The 13467-nt window shown below is 37.5% G+C and overlaps 1 protein-coding gene and 1 long non-coding RNA gene across 10 annotated transcripts in view; both read left to right on the top strand.

Annotated features, from left to right (window-relative positions):
• BRSK2 (BR serine/threonine kinase 2) overlaps window positions 1-13467 on the top strand; it is a 300725-nt gene that overhangs the window by 19627 nt on the left and 267631 nt on the right. The gene's annotated exons all lie outside the window — the stretch shown is intronic.
• LOC116216651 lies at window positions 7148-13467 on the top strand. Its single transcript, XR_004159839.1, has 2 exons — window positions 7148-11636; window positions 12113-13467. It is a non-coding gene; the product is annotated as an uncharacterized LOC116216651 (long non-coding RNA).

The following is a 13467-nucleotide window of genomic DNA, read 5'->3' as shown; positions in this document are numbered from 1 at the left end:
TTTTTTTCTTGGAACTTCTTTGGGTTATGGTAGTCTGCAGCAGAGCAGTGTGTCTTAGTGTGAACCTTTTTTGTCTTTCATTAATGTTTGTATAAGAATTGGTGTACGCAAATGTGCAATTGTGTGTTGCAAGAAAGCTGTTTTAAGTGAGGGCATTGTATGGTTTTGGTTTCTGAATTACGGATAGACTAAACAGCTTCAGCAAGGGCTTTAATGTAAGGGATATATGTGGAAATATTAGTCAAATGAGATTGGTTTATAAGCTGTACCAAAAAAACCCCTAACCTTATACATTCTATCTTCAACTGTGATGCTTATTTGAAATGACATACTGCTGAAAAGAAGCATTTAGTAATTGAAATGTAAGTGGGTGACCAAAAGGTAATACATATGCAGCAGCATTTTTTTTCGTTCTGTTTTTGTGCTTCCAAAGAACTCATGTCTACCTCCTATGGTAACAAGTATTGATAGCATCAGAAACAACTTTTTATTTATTCATCTGATGCTTTATTTAAACTTTTATTCATTGTCCGGCATTCAGCAAGTCAGTGGTAGAGGATCACCTTACTGCTCACCCTTTGATTTTTCACTCTTTCCCTGTGGCAAATTTCTCTGTTGGGTGCAGCTGGATTTAGCTTGATTCCCAACCTCGCCAGCAGCATTGTAAAATCGAACTGTAGTATTTGAAAGCAACTGGTCTATTGAAAAACAAGCTGAAACAATCCAGACTTGGATTTCAAAGGGAAAGGTCTCTGTCCGTGCTGCTGTTGCAAGCTCGGCATCGTGGGGTCTGATTGACTATAAGCTCACTTAAGAAAAACTTAAGGATATTTAATTTAATGACAGGCTGTAAAAGTGAGGTATGTGAGTTCATGAAGAAATCCACAGCCTCTCTCTCCCCACAGGCAAGTTGGTGTGTTGCTTATGCTGTAGCAAAAATGGCATAACTGTTCTGAGACTGTCGAGTCTTACTCTAAGATTATGCAGCTACACAGAAAACACAGTTTGACAATGTGTTACCCTGGAAACAGTCTGAATTTGTATCCCATTGGCTTCAGTAGAGTTAGTCTATTTTATCCTAGTGTAACTGAAAGAAGGGTTTAGTTCTTTGACATCATGGACTAGGTCCTCAACTGGAATCAATTGATGGAGGGACTTATACTCTCTGCTAGTGGACTGGCTAACCTTTGTTATGGGTTGACCTTAAGAAAGGCAGAGTGTATGGATTTTTAAATGTGAGAAAGGGCTTTGATACTGTTTTCTCTCTCTTCAGACACTGCTAGTTAAGAGAAAAACAAAACCATGCGAACTATGAAAGGTTATAGCGTCAGGAGATTTAGATATCACACTCATTGCAAATAGTTTTTGCCTTTGAAAAACCTTTCTGTAGTGTTCCCCTGTTTCTTTCCTTTCTTTAAGCAAATGGTTGTTGAACTTATAGCAGCTGTGTTTCTATGTTAATGTACAAGCTGTGGTTATTATATTGCCTCTGTTCTAAGCTATTCACAAGTACTTGCAGTTGTCTTAGAAAACTGACCTTTGGACTTAGAAAATAATTCTTACAATTGGCCTGTAGTCCCAAAATGACTTCTTTCTCCCCCAAGAGATCTTGATAAAAATCTGTATGACTAGGTTTATTTTATCTGAATGTTGGCAGCAGGAGGTGGTAAGGAAGAGAAGGTCATTAGTTCAGTTCCTTGCTGGAAATAAATCTCTGAGAAAGTAAGGATAATCCTTCATTTGAGGTTTGCTCAGCTTTTTTCCTGTGCTTAGTTCTATCCACATCAGGATTTATACTTTTTTGTACTTACTTTTCATTAGAAAATCTAGAAGGTGTTAATTTTGCTTTAACGTTAATGAACGGCAACAGGTACAAAACATGCCAAGTTGAAGAGGTACTGTCAGTTACTTTAAATCTGGATTTTAAAGACGTTTGAGTTTCAGTAGAATGCTTGTAGGGAAAAAGTAATATTTACTCCAGAACTGAACAGAGCCACATGCTTATTTTTTAACTGCGTAAGATGTAAAACTCTATAGGGATCTGTTTTGTAATGCAAACATCAGATTTTGTCCAAAATCTCATGTTCCTTGGCACTGTCAAGTCCAAATGTCAGTTTTTCATTTCTACCTCAACTTTGGATATGTCTACACTGCAGTTAATACCCAGACAAGAAGAAGGACTGTATGTTGCTGTGATTCAGACTGGTACCTCCATTCCCTAATTTTGCAAGTATCTTGGTTACCTCTGCTCTGCTATCACAAAGTTTTAAATGGTTCAGTTCAAGACAACAAGGATTTTGTGATAAAACAGTTATTTTGCATTGTACTTGAGGAATGTTTTGTTCCATGTGCTGTAGTAGATATAAGTTGCTGTCAACTTTTTTTTTTTTTTTTAAACTCTCTACTGATCTGACTTTAGAATTGCCAATCGTAAGGTGTTTTTTTTTTCCCCCAGTATCTGTTGGTTTGTAATTGACTTCCATCTGGATGAGTTGAAGCTCATCTTTTGGCTGTTTTTTCTTAGTACACGGATACAAATCTATTCCCAATATCCATCTGTTTAACAGATCCTTTTAAACTCCTGGTGATATTGTGTGGCAACTTACTGTCTGTGCTTATATGTTGTGTAAATTTCCAAATGAAGGAAAAAAGAACATTTGAAATACTTTTATCCTGTTATTTCCTTCTCTAATTGTTCTTTTTTACTTTTACTTTATCATCATTCTGTCTGATATTATGCAGTGTGTCTTTACTCAGGCCTTCCAGACTGGCATTTTTCATTCTGCTCTGATACAGTCCCTAGTCCCTATTATTGTTACATTCTCAGTCTAATTTTTGATCTCACTTAATGCTTTGGTTACCTCTGCACATCAAGTTGATATTAAAGTGTTTGAAGTGTTGGCAAGTCAATTAATGTCTCCCGTTAATTTAAGAACTCAACAAAATACATTTCTGATTCACATTATTCTTTCTGTTGTGCGTTTGTTAACACCGAATTTCATCTACAGTCATGCCGTCTGTCTGCCAAACATTGTTGTTAGTCTTTAAGTGCATAAGTGTGACTCAAGTGATAGGTTGGTCTTGCACTAGCCTACTGTGCAGGGGGAAATTTCACCCTTTGTGAACTGATATGTCCTGTCACATTAATTGAGGATGTTCTGTGCGTTTCCTAGGGCAACACAAAGGATCAAATTTCCCTATTAACCCCATCAGAACTGAATTAAGTGATGCCATATCTAGAATGTCTACCACAAAGCTGATGTATTGTGATCTGTAGCTTAAAAGTTTTGATCTAGCTGTGTGCTATTGTAGGGAAAACACAGAAGTAGCAATCCGCTGGATGCTTGAGATAACCTGAGCTTGAAAAGGTCACAACTACTATGTCCAGGTGCTGAAAGATTTGTTGGTTTTTATTTTTTTCTCCTTGATATTTCTATTTTTAATGTACCTTTTTTCTAAGCAAGTCAGTAATGTTTCTCCCAAGGCCTAAAACGTGAAATGAAATTTTGCAAAAATGACTAATCCATGTTACTTATGTTTGGCGGTCTACTTCCTTGCTTTTGTTAAAATTAAAATCAAATTTTTTTTTTTTTTTGCTGTTTCGTGCAGATTTTGTAGGTAATTTAGCAAATGGCTGGATTCAAGTAAGGGATTCTGTTTTCTTATCTTTGATTTTTGAGTCTTGTATCTTGACACAAGATACAAGACCCATTTTCTTACCTGTAAAGGGATAATATTGTTCCTTAAGCAAACTGCTTTGAGTGCTGCAGGACAGTGTCTTACAGAAGCTAGAGATTTTTCTTTTTTTGTTTCTTTGGAGGTGTAGCCTATCAACATACATAATGGGACTTGCTGACATTTGATTTATCTTTGTTGCTTGCCAAAAATATCAACAAATTGATGGATTGGATAAAAAAAGACTCTCCTCCGTATCATCAAAATGAGGGGAAAATCTACCTACTTCCAAAAAATACTGAAGTAAAATGAAATTGCAGGATGAGGGGTGTAAAAATATGTGAACAGATGGGAGAATTTCTTCCTTGCAAGCTTATTATTATTAATATTGTTATTATTTTTTCTGATTCTAACTTGGAAAAAGAACTTGATGGATTCAGTGATCACTGATTAATATAAAATGGGCAAACTGTGCCTAGCTGTTCGATGGATGCTTGTCTGATTGTGGAAATCCTTATGAAGTTGAGCAGGGACAAAAAAGAGGGGAGCATACTGCTATCTTAGTGGATTTAGTTTTGCACAGTAGCATCTGTTAAACATGCAATTTGGACTAAAAACCATAATTATTTAATGAGTAACCGCCTACTTTCTCTCCCGTGTGTTTTTCTCCCCACCCCATGAAGGAGCTGGCTTCAGGATATGTGTAAAGGATGGTTTAGTATGTTTGTCTGCTGCACACGCTGAGTATTCTATATGTTGTTTTGATTTATTTATGAGTCTTTATTTTTTAATCTTTGTAAAATTGCAAAGAGAGAGGAGACACAGGACCTTTGCATGACAATCTGTAGCTGCTATTATCTAGTGACAGATGCCTTCTGACATGACATTTTAGGGACTTTGAGGCTCTTGGTAATATTGTTTGAGGTTCAGGAATGACCTTGCATATCAGAAGGTCTTTGCCTATCCTGCATGTCATCATGACTTAAATATTCTGGTGAAATAGCACAAAACCAATAAGTGCTGTGTCTGAGGCTCCTGCACTCTCTTTATCCTCCTGTCATGTTTAGGAAGAAAATAAAAATGGATGCATCTTTTTAAAGAAATAGGATAAATTGTTGCTGAAAGAAAATAGCTGTGTATGCAGCTTAGAACAATCTACAGGCTGTGCTGGATACTTCACTTCATCATGAGCAGTATTTGGAAAAAGAACTGCGAAAAATCCAGTATGGAGCAAGTTCAGAACCTTGCAAGTAAGCTTCTGGACTCAAAATCACTCGTGTTAAGTCAAGTTACTTTATTTGGCCTAGGCTTGTCTTGCATGTAGCTAATACTCATTTATTATACTAGATGGGTTCCAGTTCAAGTTGTGTTTCAGTTCCCAACTTATTAATAGGTGAATCTTGTTTGTGCTAGTGGCGGATTTTGATTTAGAGTCAGCAGTGGAGAGCAACAGTATCTGGAGTGTGCATATGCTATTTTCTGTGTAGAAGTTTATATGAGTGTAGAGACTGGAAAAAAAGAAAAAACACAAGGAAAAACAGCCTCAAAGACTTCTTATTTTAAATGATATTTTAAATTTCTCACTGTGGAGGTTTTGTCCAGATTGTCTCAGCTCTGGAAAGAGTTGCCACCTATGTGGATTCCATATCAGAAGATTTTTTTTTTTTAGCTTCAGTGACTGAAATACAATTCTTTCTTATGCGTCTGAGTTGTCTTGTGGACTTTTCAAGGGCTGAAAGGCTACTGCTTCCAGAGGGCTCTTTGCAGCCTCACCAGGGATGCCATACAGAAATCTGGTGGGTGGCAGGGGAATTAGAAGGCCAGAGTAAGGGCTGTGTGCAGCAACTGAGCTAACAAAAAGAAGTAATAAAGAGGCATCTGAGAGGAGTTTTTGGTTCCTTTTATGTTTTTTTTCTTGCTTTTGTTTATTTTCCTGGAGGAATTGCATCTAACCTGAAGTGTAGCCAGTGTTAATGAATCCATTCTTACATGTCATATCTGATCTGCTTGCTCAGCCAGGAGGACCTGCCACGTTTCATGGTAAAGTTAAAGGTTTTGAGGTTTATCCCTGTAGTGGCAGGGAGAGTCTAAAGCATGCTCAGGTTACTTCTCTGCTAGTTTCATTGTGAAGTAGTTTGGCTTGAATTCTTTTTGGTCAACTAGAAAATCACTGTAGTGAGAAATTTCTTTTTGGAAGCTGGCCCTGTGCAGGCTTCCCTGTTCATGTTTGCCCAGTCTTGTGTCATGGATTGAAAATGAGTGCTGAAGCAGAGCTCTACCATGACAGTTCTTCACTAATAGAAGTTTCTGCAGCACATCAGTAACATGTGAGAACAGTTTTAGTCTGGTTTTTGCCTACATCATTGCAGTCTAAGCATTGCAGGAAGGGATCTGCAGTGATTTAATTGGAATTCCTCATTTTCTGGTCTAAGTGGAGGTAAGCCATGATGGTGAAGTTGGCTTTTTAGATGAATACTTATGTAGTTGCTATGCTGGTGCATTTTTATTTTTATTTTATTTTTATTTTTATTTTTTTCAGAACAAACCTGTACCATTTCCTTGTTGGATGAGCAAATGTTGGCTAAATCAGTCGTTTAGATGAATAATAACTTTTCTTTTGTATAATCATAGACAAATTATTTTCAAAATGTGATTGTTAGAACTTTTTTTACTTTGTTTTATACCTGGTCATGAGTGGAGAAAATGAAGTTGAATTAAAGTTAAAAATCCTAGGGATTGCCACTTAAAGCTCTGCCTCGTGGTATGAGAAATTATCTCATGAAGAGAATTTATGGTTTGCGTGTCTCTGTTCTTGTGGATCTTGTCTATGAGTGTATGCCCTTAGAAGCATGGCAGGAAGCTGTGCCAGGAGTTGTAAAGTAGACGTGCCTGATGTTTGGCTCCTTTGGATTTGGGGTTGGTGGAAGGCAGGTTGACTTTCTTTAGAAAATTGTAGTGCGAATATGTTATTATCACAGTAAATGATGATATCTGACACAGATTGATAATATAAATTATTGGTTCTTTATTTCTCACCTGACTCTTGAACACTTAATTTTCTCAACTGTTCAACCAGCAGAGATCTGGAATCAACTCACTAAGCTGAGATAAACATCTGATGATAATTGTTAGTGTTTCTATACTATATAAATACCTTGGGATTCACTCTCCAAGGGAACCTTATCCTAGCTGAGCAGTTGCTACACAGAGAAACTGGCTTTCTGAATATTAAACTTTATGGATAGTAAGTAATGCCAGAGGCCAAAAAGAGTAATTTAAAAATAAATGTATTTTTCTTGCACAACATAAAAACTTTTGCATGCCCTACTCTTTGTAATACAAGTGTGTTTAAAACAACTTTTGTCACTGTCTGGATTATTTCACTTACTTTGAAATAGGAGCTACCAGTACTCCAAAATGTGTTAGGAAACTTCATTTTTTTCTAAATCCTTTTCTGTGTCAAACTACAACTATTACTATAAAACTATACTACTAACATGATTTTTCTGTTTTAACTGCAGTGCTTTTTGTGTTACTGACATTATTTGGTAGTAATTTTCTAAAATACAACAGCTAATTCTGAGTGTCCAGCAGAATGCAAGAGTTTTTCATCTTTTTCCACTGATGATGCATCATTTAGTCAGCCTTTTGCTTCTGTTTGTCATTGCATGTTGAGTATATACATAGCATTAATACTAATTTTTATATTGATGCTTGCTTAAAGACGGCTCTAAATGTAGGGACTGGTGGTGCTGTACATACAGTTTATGGATTGTTAGTGCTGTGGTGGGTTGTGTTGCAGTTCCTCCAGCTTTCAGTTCTCCAGTAATATTCTTGTCCATAAGGAATTAACTCATCTGTAAACTTTCTGCTTTGGGAAAACAATGTGAGATTTGGGAAGCTGCTTCAGGCAAACTGAAAGAACTGTCCAGCGTTTTCCAAGCTGAATTTATTAAAATGCTTATAGACTTGAAAGGGCTTTTTATGTTGGCTTTCAACACTTTAAAAGCCTATCAGCTCTTAGGAATATTTATCTATACAGGGAGCATGTATGCTTATTTATCTTAAATATGTTTATTAATTGAGATGATGCATACTTGCTAAGACAAATATTATTTGTAGCTTAGTTCTGGCAGTTGCAGTTTGAAAGTGACTGGAGCTTTAAGAAAATTTGGATAACTTAAGTTTCTATAAGGGAATAACAGATGCTTTTTTGAAAATGATAGGCTATGATGTGTCCAGGTATTCAGACTAAATAATAGAGAGTTGTGGCTAAGCTCTGACTTAGTTGAGAAAATCAGTGAGGATGAAAAGATAGATATAATCTTATTTTATTGATTCAGTTTGCTTGTTATCAAAAGTCATCTTAAAAATTTCAAAACAAATGAGTCACAAAATAGTGTTCCCTCTTTCAGTTGGTTATCACCAGCTAGTTATAAGGACGAGAAAGCGTATCATTAACTGTTGCAGAGTCATTCTTAACTAAAATAGTTCTTAAAGGTTTACTGGTGTCTTTCTGACGAATGCATAAAGGTCTTAAAAGCTGCAGGTTGTATCAGGCTTTCATCAAACCTAAAGCTGAGCTGTGTAGCAGCAAATTCTTCTCTGCAATTTCCTTTAAATCAGGAGCCTCTGAATAGTACAGCTTGGAAAGAGAAGCTTCAGGGATAATCTGAGCTTCATGTTGACACTGTGTAGCAGTGGGCAGTTTATCACTAATGCTTTCATATTTGTATCTCTACGTGTTATCATTTTTGTTGTTGTTTGTTTTGATTTTTAAACACACACACATACACACACACAAAAAAACAAACAACAAGCCTTACTACAGAGAATTACTTTGTGGCAGGATATCCTTTGTTAAGCGGGATATGATGTGGAATATCACTCTAGGAGAACTTCTTCTTTACAGTGTCTTTCAAGAGTTTCTAACCGTGATTATCCCAAACTGTTTAACCACCTGCATTATGTTATGCAGATATTAGTCATAACAATATCTAAAATTTTGTCATTCATTCTTAAGTAACTACTGCAGGAACTAAGGGGTGGAGAAATGGGTTTTAAAAAAGTGGAAGCTATGTTGCAGTGAACTTAAATATTATAAGATGATAATGTGTTACATAAAGATTTGTTTGTTCACTTGCAGTAAGTTACAGCTGAGTGAGAAGTCAGCTTCAGAATCCTCAAACATACTTGTCATCTTGAATGGTTGAAGGCAGTTCTGGGGAACTGGGTTTCTCTCCCCCTTCCCACTTTCCTCATCTGAGCCAGGTGTCATGCAGCCAGCTGGAGAAGTAAAGTTTACGTCAGTGCTTTGCCAAATGCACAACATTTTCCCAAGTAGGATAAGTCTATTTTTGTTGCTCTTAATTTTAGGACTAACAGGTAGCTTCCTTTTGATCCTTGAAATATTTTGAAAATAGGCTTCCAGTCCTTTGGATTCAGAATGGATTGCTTTGGTATTAAATTTTCATGTTATGAGTTCCATTGGAAATAAATGTGATTTCTACCCCCTGCAGTAAAATGTTGGTTTATACCAAAGCAGTCTGGGAGGCAAATTGGCTGCTTATTTAAGGATGTCATAATGAAGAGCTGTGAACCTAGATATCTTCATTAGTGTGAGTAGATTGTATGAAGAGAGCTGGCTGTGCTGTATTACTATTGCTGCACACAAATTAGCCCAGTAGCCAGAATGACTGAGGGCTCTTCATTGTGTGTTGTCATTTGGTGCTGAGGACAAAATAGGGAACCGCTAAAAGCAGGGGAAACGCTACTCACATAGATAATTTTGGAACATGGCAATTTTCAGTGGTTCTCAGGGAATGTTTTCCTAGTAAATGACAAGATGGGGGGGAAGGGAGAATGAAAAGTGGACTGGAATAGTGGTGACATTTGAAAGGGGACAAGCCTTGTCAGAGGCTTGACTTCATACTGATAAGAAATATATTTCCTGATTGTATGGGAGGCTGCTGCTCTGAGCAGATAAGAAGTGGGGTTACATGCTGGTTTATCTGTAAGGAGGCGCAGAGTTGCTCTCAGACTTGTGATTTATTGAATTTAGATAAAAAAAAATCCAAAGGGATTTACAGCTAATCATAAAATAGCATAGATTTAAAAAATAAAAATAAATGGTGAAAACTGGAAAATATTATAGTGAGATATAAGTAGTTGTGTATAAAAAGGACATAAGTATACATCCATATTTTATAAGGATTAAAGGTCATTCTGCTGCACCATAGAAGGACATTTTACATGTATTTTGTGGAGAAGTAGAAGTGGGTGTGGATCTTGCTGAATATAGAGTAGGGCATGCCCTTGGGCTGTAGAACTGACCTCAGTATGGGTAGTAGCACGCTTGACAGCGTGACTTCTTTCAGTGCCAAGATGATATGTGGTTGGAAATAGCCAAAACTCAGGGCTGCTCTAAATGACACCAGATGTCAGACAGCCCTGGGTGGTATTTGTAATTTAGAAGATGGAAGTTTTTGTTCTGTGTTTTTGTACTTAGTGAAAAAGAGAATATGGTTCTTAAGCAAGTTTTTGTCCTAAATCTTGGTGTTTGACAGTTGTTCAGTGGGTTGAACTAAGTTTTAAAGCAGGTACTGCATGGGCGATGGTACTAAAAAATTTCTCCTGCAAATATATTGCAGCAGTCTGAAAGAAGCATTTCAAAGGCTGCCTGCCTCTGTGTACTCTCTATAGATTATTCACACCTGGAAATTCTAGTGTTTGTTCTGCAGTCTGTGGTACATCTACAAAGCCATAGGTTCTATTAGTGCAGTCTACTGGCATCCTTAAACTTTTATCTTACTGGGTCAACAATCTATAGACTGAACCTATGGCACACATCTGGCCAGGCTAAACCTGCCTAGATCTGTAAACACCTGAATAAAAAAGTCACCCAAGCAATGCTGAGGCCTGGGCTCCTCTGGCTGTTTTTTCCAATTGTGTTCCAAGTGGGCAGATACTTGTTGCAATATAGCTGCAAGGTATAAGCCTTACTACTTTATTTTTTGAAAGTTTAGCTTTGACCATATTTTTGAATCCTTGAAATTGGAGAAAGAGCTACTTCTGACAGTACCTTTTGTTGCGTAGCCATAGGTGTGACAGACAAAGGGCTAAAATCTTACTGCATCTTTGGAGTTGAGTCATCCAGCTGCTGTTCAGGCAAAGCTTCATAATACCCTTCTGTCTCAATATTACATGAGAGAAAATGTGGTGTTTTATGTAACTGTAATTAAAAATCATATATTCTTTTGTTTCTCTATTTGCATATGTTGTGATATAATAGCTAACATCTTAAAATGAAGGTTTAAATTTATAGCAGTTGCTCAACTAATGAATATATTGAGCTGCTCCAATACAGGGCGCTCTTGGCTGAGTAAAATATTACAAAATGAATAATTGGGATGCAGTGCAGAACGGCAACTTTGTTTGCATAAATCCTGGGTTTTGATAAGTGTGATTCAGAGAGATTTCAAGGTTTTAGTGAGCTGTCCTCAACTGGCTATGAAAAAATAAAGCTGTCTCTTAAGCCCTGTAGTGTTTCTAAAGCACGCTTTCTTATTGCTTTTTCTGAATGCATGCATGAATTCTTGTGCTGTTTACTTTTTGCAGTCCTCAGAGGAACGTACTGAATTATTGGCATAGAAAGATTCAAATACATGTTGGGAGTTTCACTGACTTTATTTTTGCAAAAGAGGCACAAGTTGATTATTCTGCTCAGATCTTGGTGAGGGCTTGTAAGGGAACTGTTGTGTCATAGCCTGAACTGATGATTGAGCACCTGGTGAAGGGAGTGGCTGGCCAAGGCAGTGCAGGTGCAAGCAATTTCCCTGTGCTTTACCCTGGGCCCTGCTCCTCCCTGGGCTCATTTAAGGGCAAGTCTCCAAAAGGAGAGCATGTGGATGAATCCCACTTCCTGAGAAGGAGAGTTCTGTAGCCAGAGACCGTATCACTAGGTGAGTTAACCTTTTCCTATATGTGATTATTGATGTTCCTAACAACACTTTGCCTGTATCATAAAGAATTTACCAGAAGGAATTTCACTGCTTCCAAGGACCAACAGGCCTTGTTCTTAATGTTGCTAAATTTTTCAGAACTGTCTTCTGTGTTTCCAGCATATGAGGTGATGAATCAATTTTGGTTCTTTATGCTTTAAAAAAAAAAAAAAGTTATTTATTTCACTAACACATCATAAATAGGTAGTATTGTTCAGGCCTATAAATAATGCTGATCATTTTAGTTACATGGAAATTCCTGTATTTCATAAGCTGAGTAGCTGCTCTTTTTTCTTATGCTTCCTAACTTTTGCTAGTCAGTTGCAAACTTCTATGTAGCTTTGAAAATCTGTTTTCTTTAGAAGCCAAAGTCGTATGGCCACATTTTTACCTTAAATTTTTGTGGGAGCCTGATGTTGATTTCTGTTTTTTTTTAGAGGTGGAAGATTGAGGAGTAAGCAGGAAGGGATGATCACCTGCAGGTGAAGACAGCAAAATGTGTACTGAAGCTCACTCAGTATTGGAATATTATGATTTCTGAGTTACGGAATAGCCCGGTATGGTTGGCATAATCCCTATCACATAAGCAAAGGTGGAGGGATTGTGCCTTCTATTGTATTTCACAACCATCCTTTCACTCGTTAATTATGTGGGTTGCTTTTTGGTTTAAGGAAGAGAGAAAAGGGCATCCTGATCCCTGCAATCTGCACTGTTTCTTGTTCTTTGGGACCCCACTAGTCAAAACAACGGGATTCATATGCTGACGACAGCTGAGAGACCAAAGTATGACCAGATGGCAAGGGGAGCTGAGCTGTCTGTTTCTGCAAGCGATAGGCACATTATGGTTATTCTCTTCTGGGGACGAGGGGGTGGAAAGCAGGAGGAGGGGGAGAAGGAAAGAAAGAGGCAGATATTAGATAAACAGACTGTAGCCTGAATACATATGACATGTGGGAGGAAAGCTTTGTTAAGTAAGAACTGAAAGCCTCTCGCAGAGCATTAAGCAGCACCGCCTGTGCATTGGACTGAGCCAAACCAGAAGAAAGACAAGCTCAAATGTGTAAGCTTGGTGCAAGGCTGCTGAGGTTCACCAGACTTCTGCAGAGGTGCTTGAAACAGTGGAATACTGTAAAGTATGACTCTGCATATATTAGCTTGCTTTTTTATTAAGAAGGGTCATCTAATAAGGAAGATGCCAAGTGTTTCTTCCTTATCTTTATGATGTGCAAGCTATGCTTTTATGAGCCAAAGTTGATTCATAGTTTCATTCTGCTGGAATTTTTCAGCTTCATGTGCAGGAGATGGCTTTATGGGGTCATGATATCTGCTGTTTGCACTGCAGTTGCTGCAAGTTCAGTCTAGCCAGTGATTTGCAGGCGGTGCTCAGCATGCTCCATAATTAAGGAGTGCATCCTTGATCTGATCACCCTGAGCCTGATCTGGGGTGAGCTAAAATCTGTAAAAAAAAATTTCCCACATAACTGTACTCAGCTCTGGTTTATGTCTTATGAATGAAACTGAATTACAGTTTTGTCAGCTACTTACAACAGAGATGTCAAGTGTTTCCATGCTGCTCTCTCTGGCTAAGCAACCTAAGTAGCAATATTTGTCCTGTTTTGTTACCTTGTATTTTTTTCTAGTTGTTCTTGTTGCGAGACTTCAGTAAATGAGAAGTAGAGCAATTGATATTTCTGTTACCTGGAAAAAAAGAGGCAGTTTTCAGTATTTTGCTCTTATGTGAGGAAAATGCTGGTGATCATAGTAACAATAGAGGCTACTGTCCATCCACCAA

This window comes from Meleagris gallopavo, chromosome 5, assembly GCF_000146605.3.
Source record: "Meleagris gallopavo isolate NT-WF06-2002-E0010 breed Aviagen turkey brand Nicholas breeding stock chromosome 5, Turkey_5.1, whole genome shotgun sequence".
In the NCBI taxonomy this organism is placed as follows: domain Eukaryota; kingdom Metazoa; phylum Chordata; class Aves; order Galliformes; family Phasianidae; genus Meleagris; species Meleagris gallopavo.
This window is presented reverse-complemented; position numbering and strand designations above follow the sequence as displayed.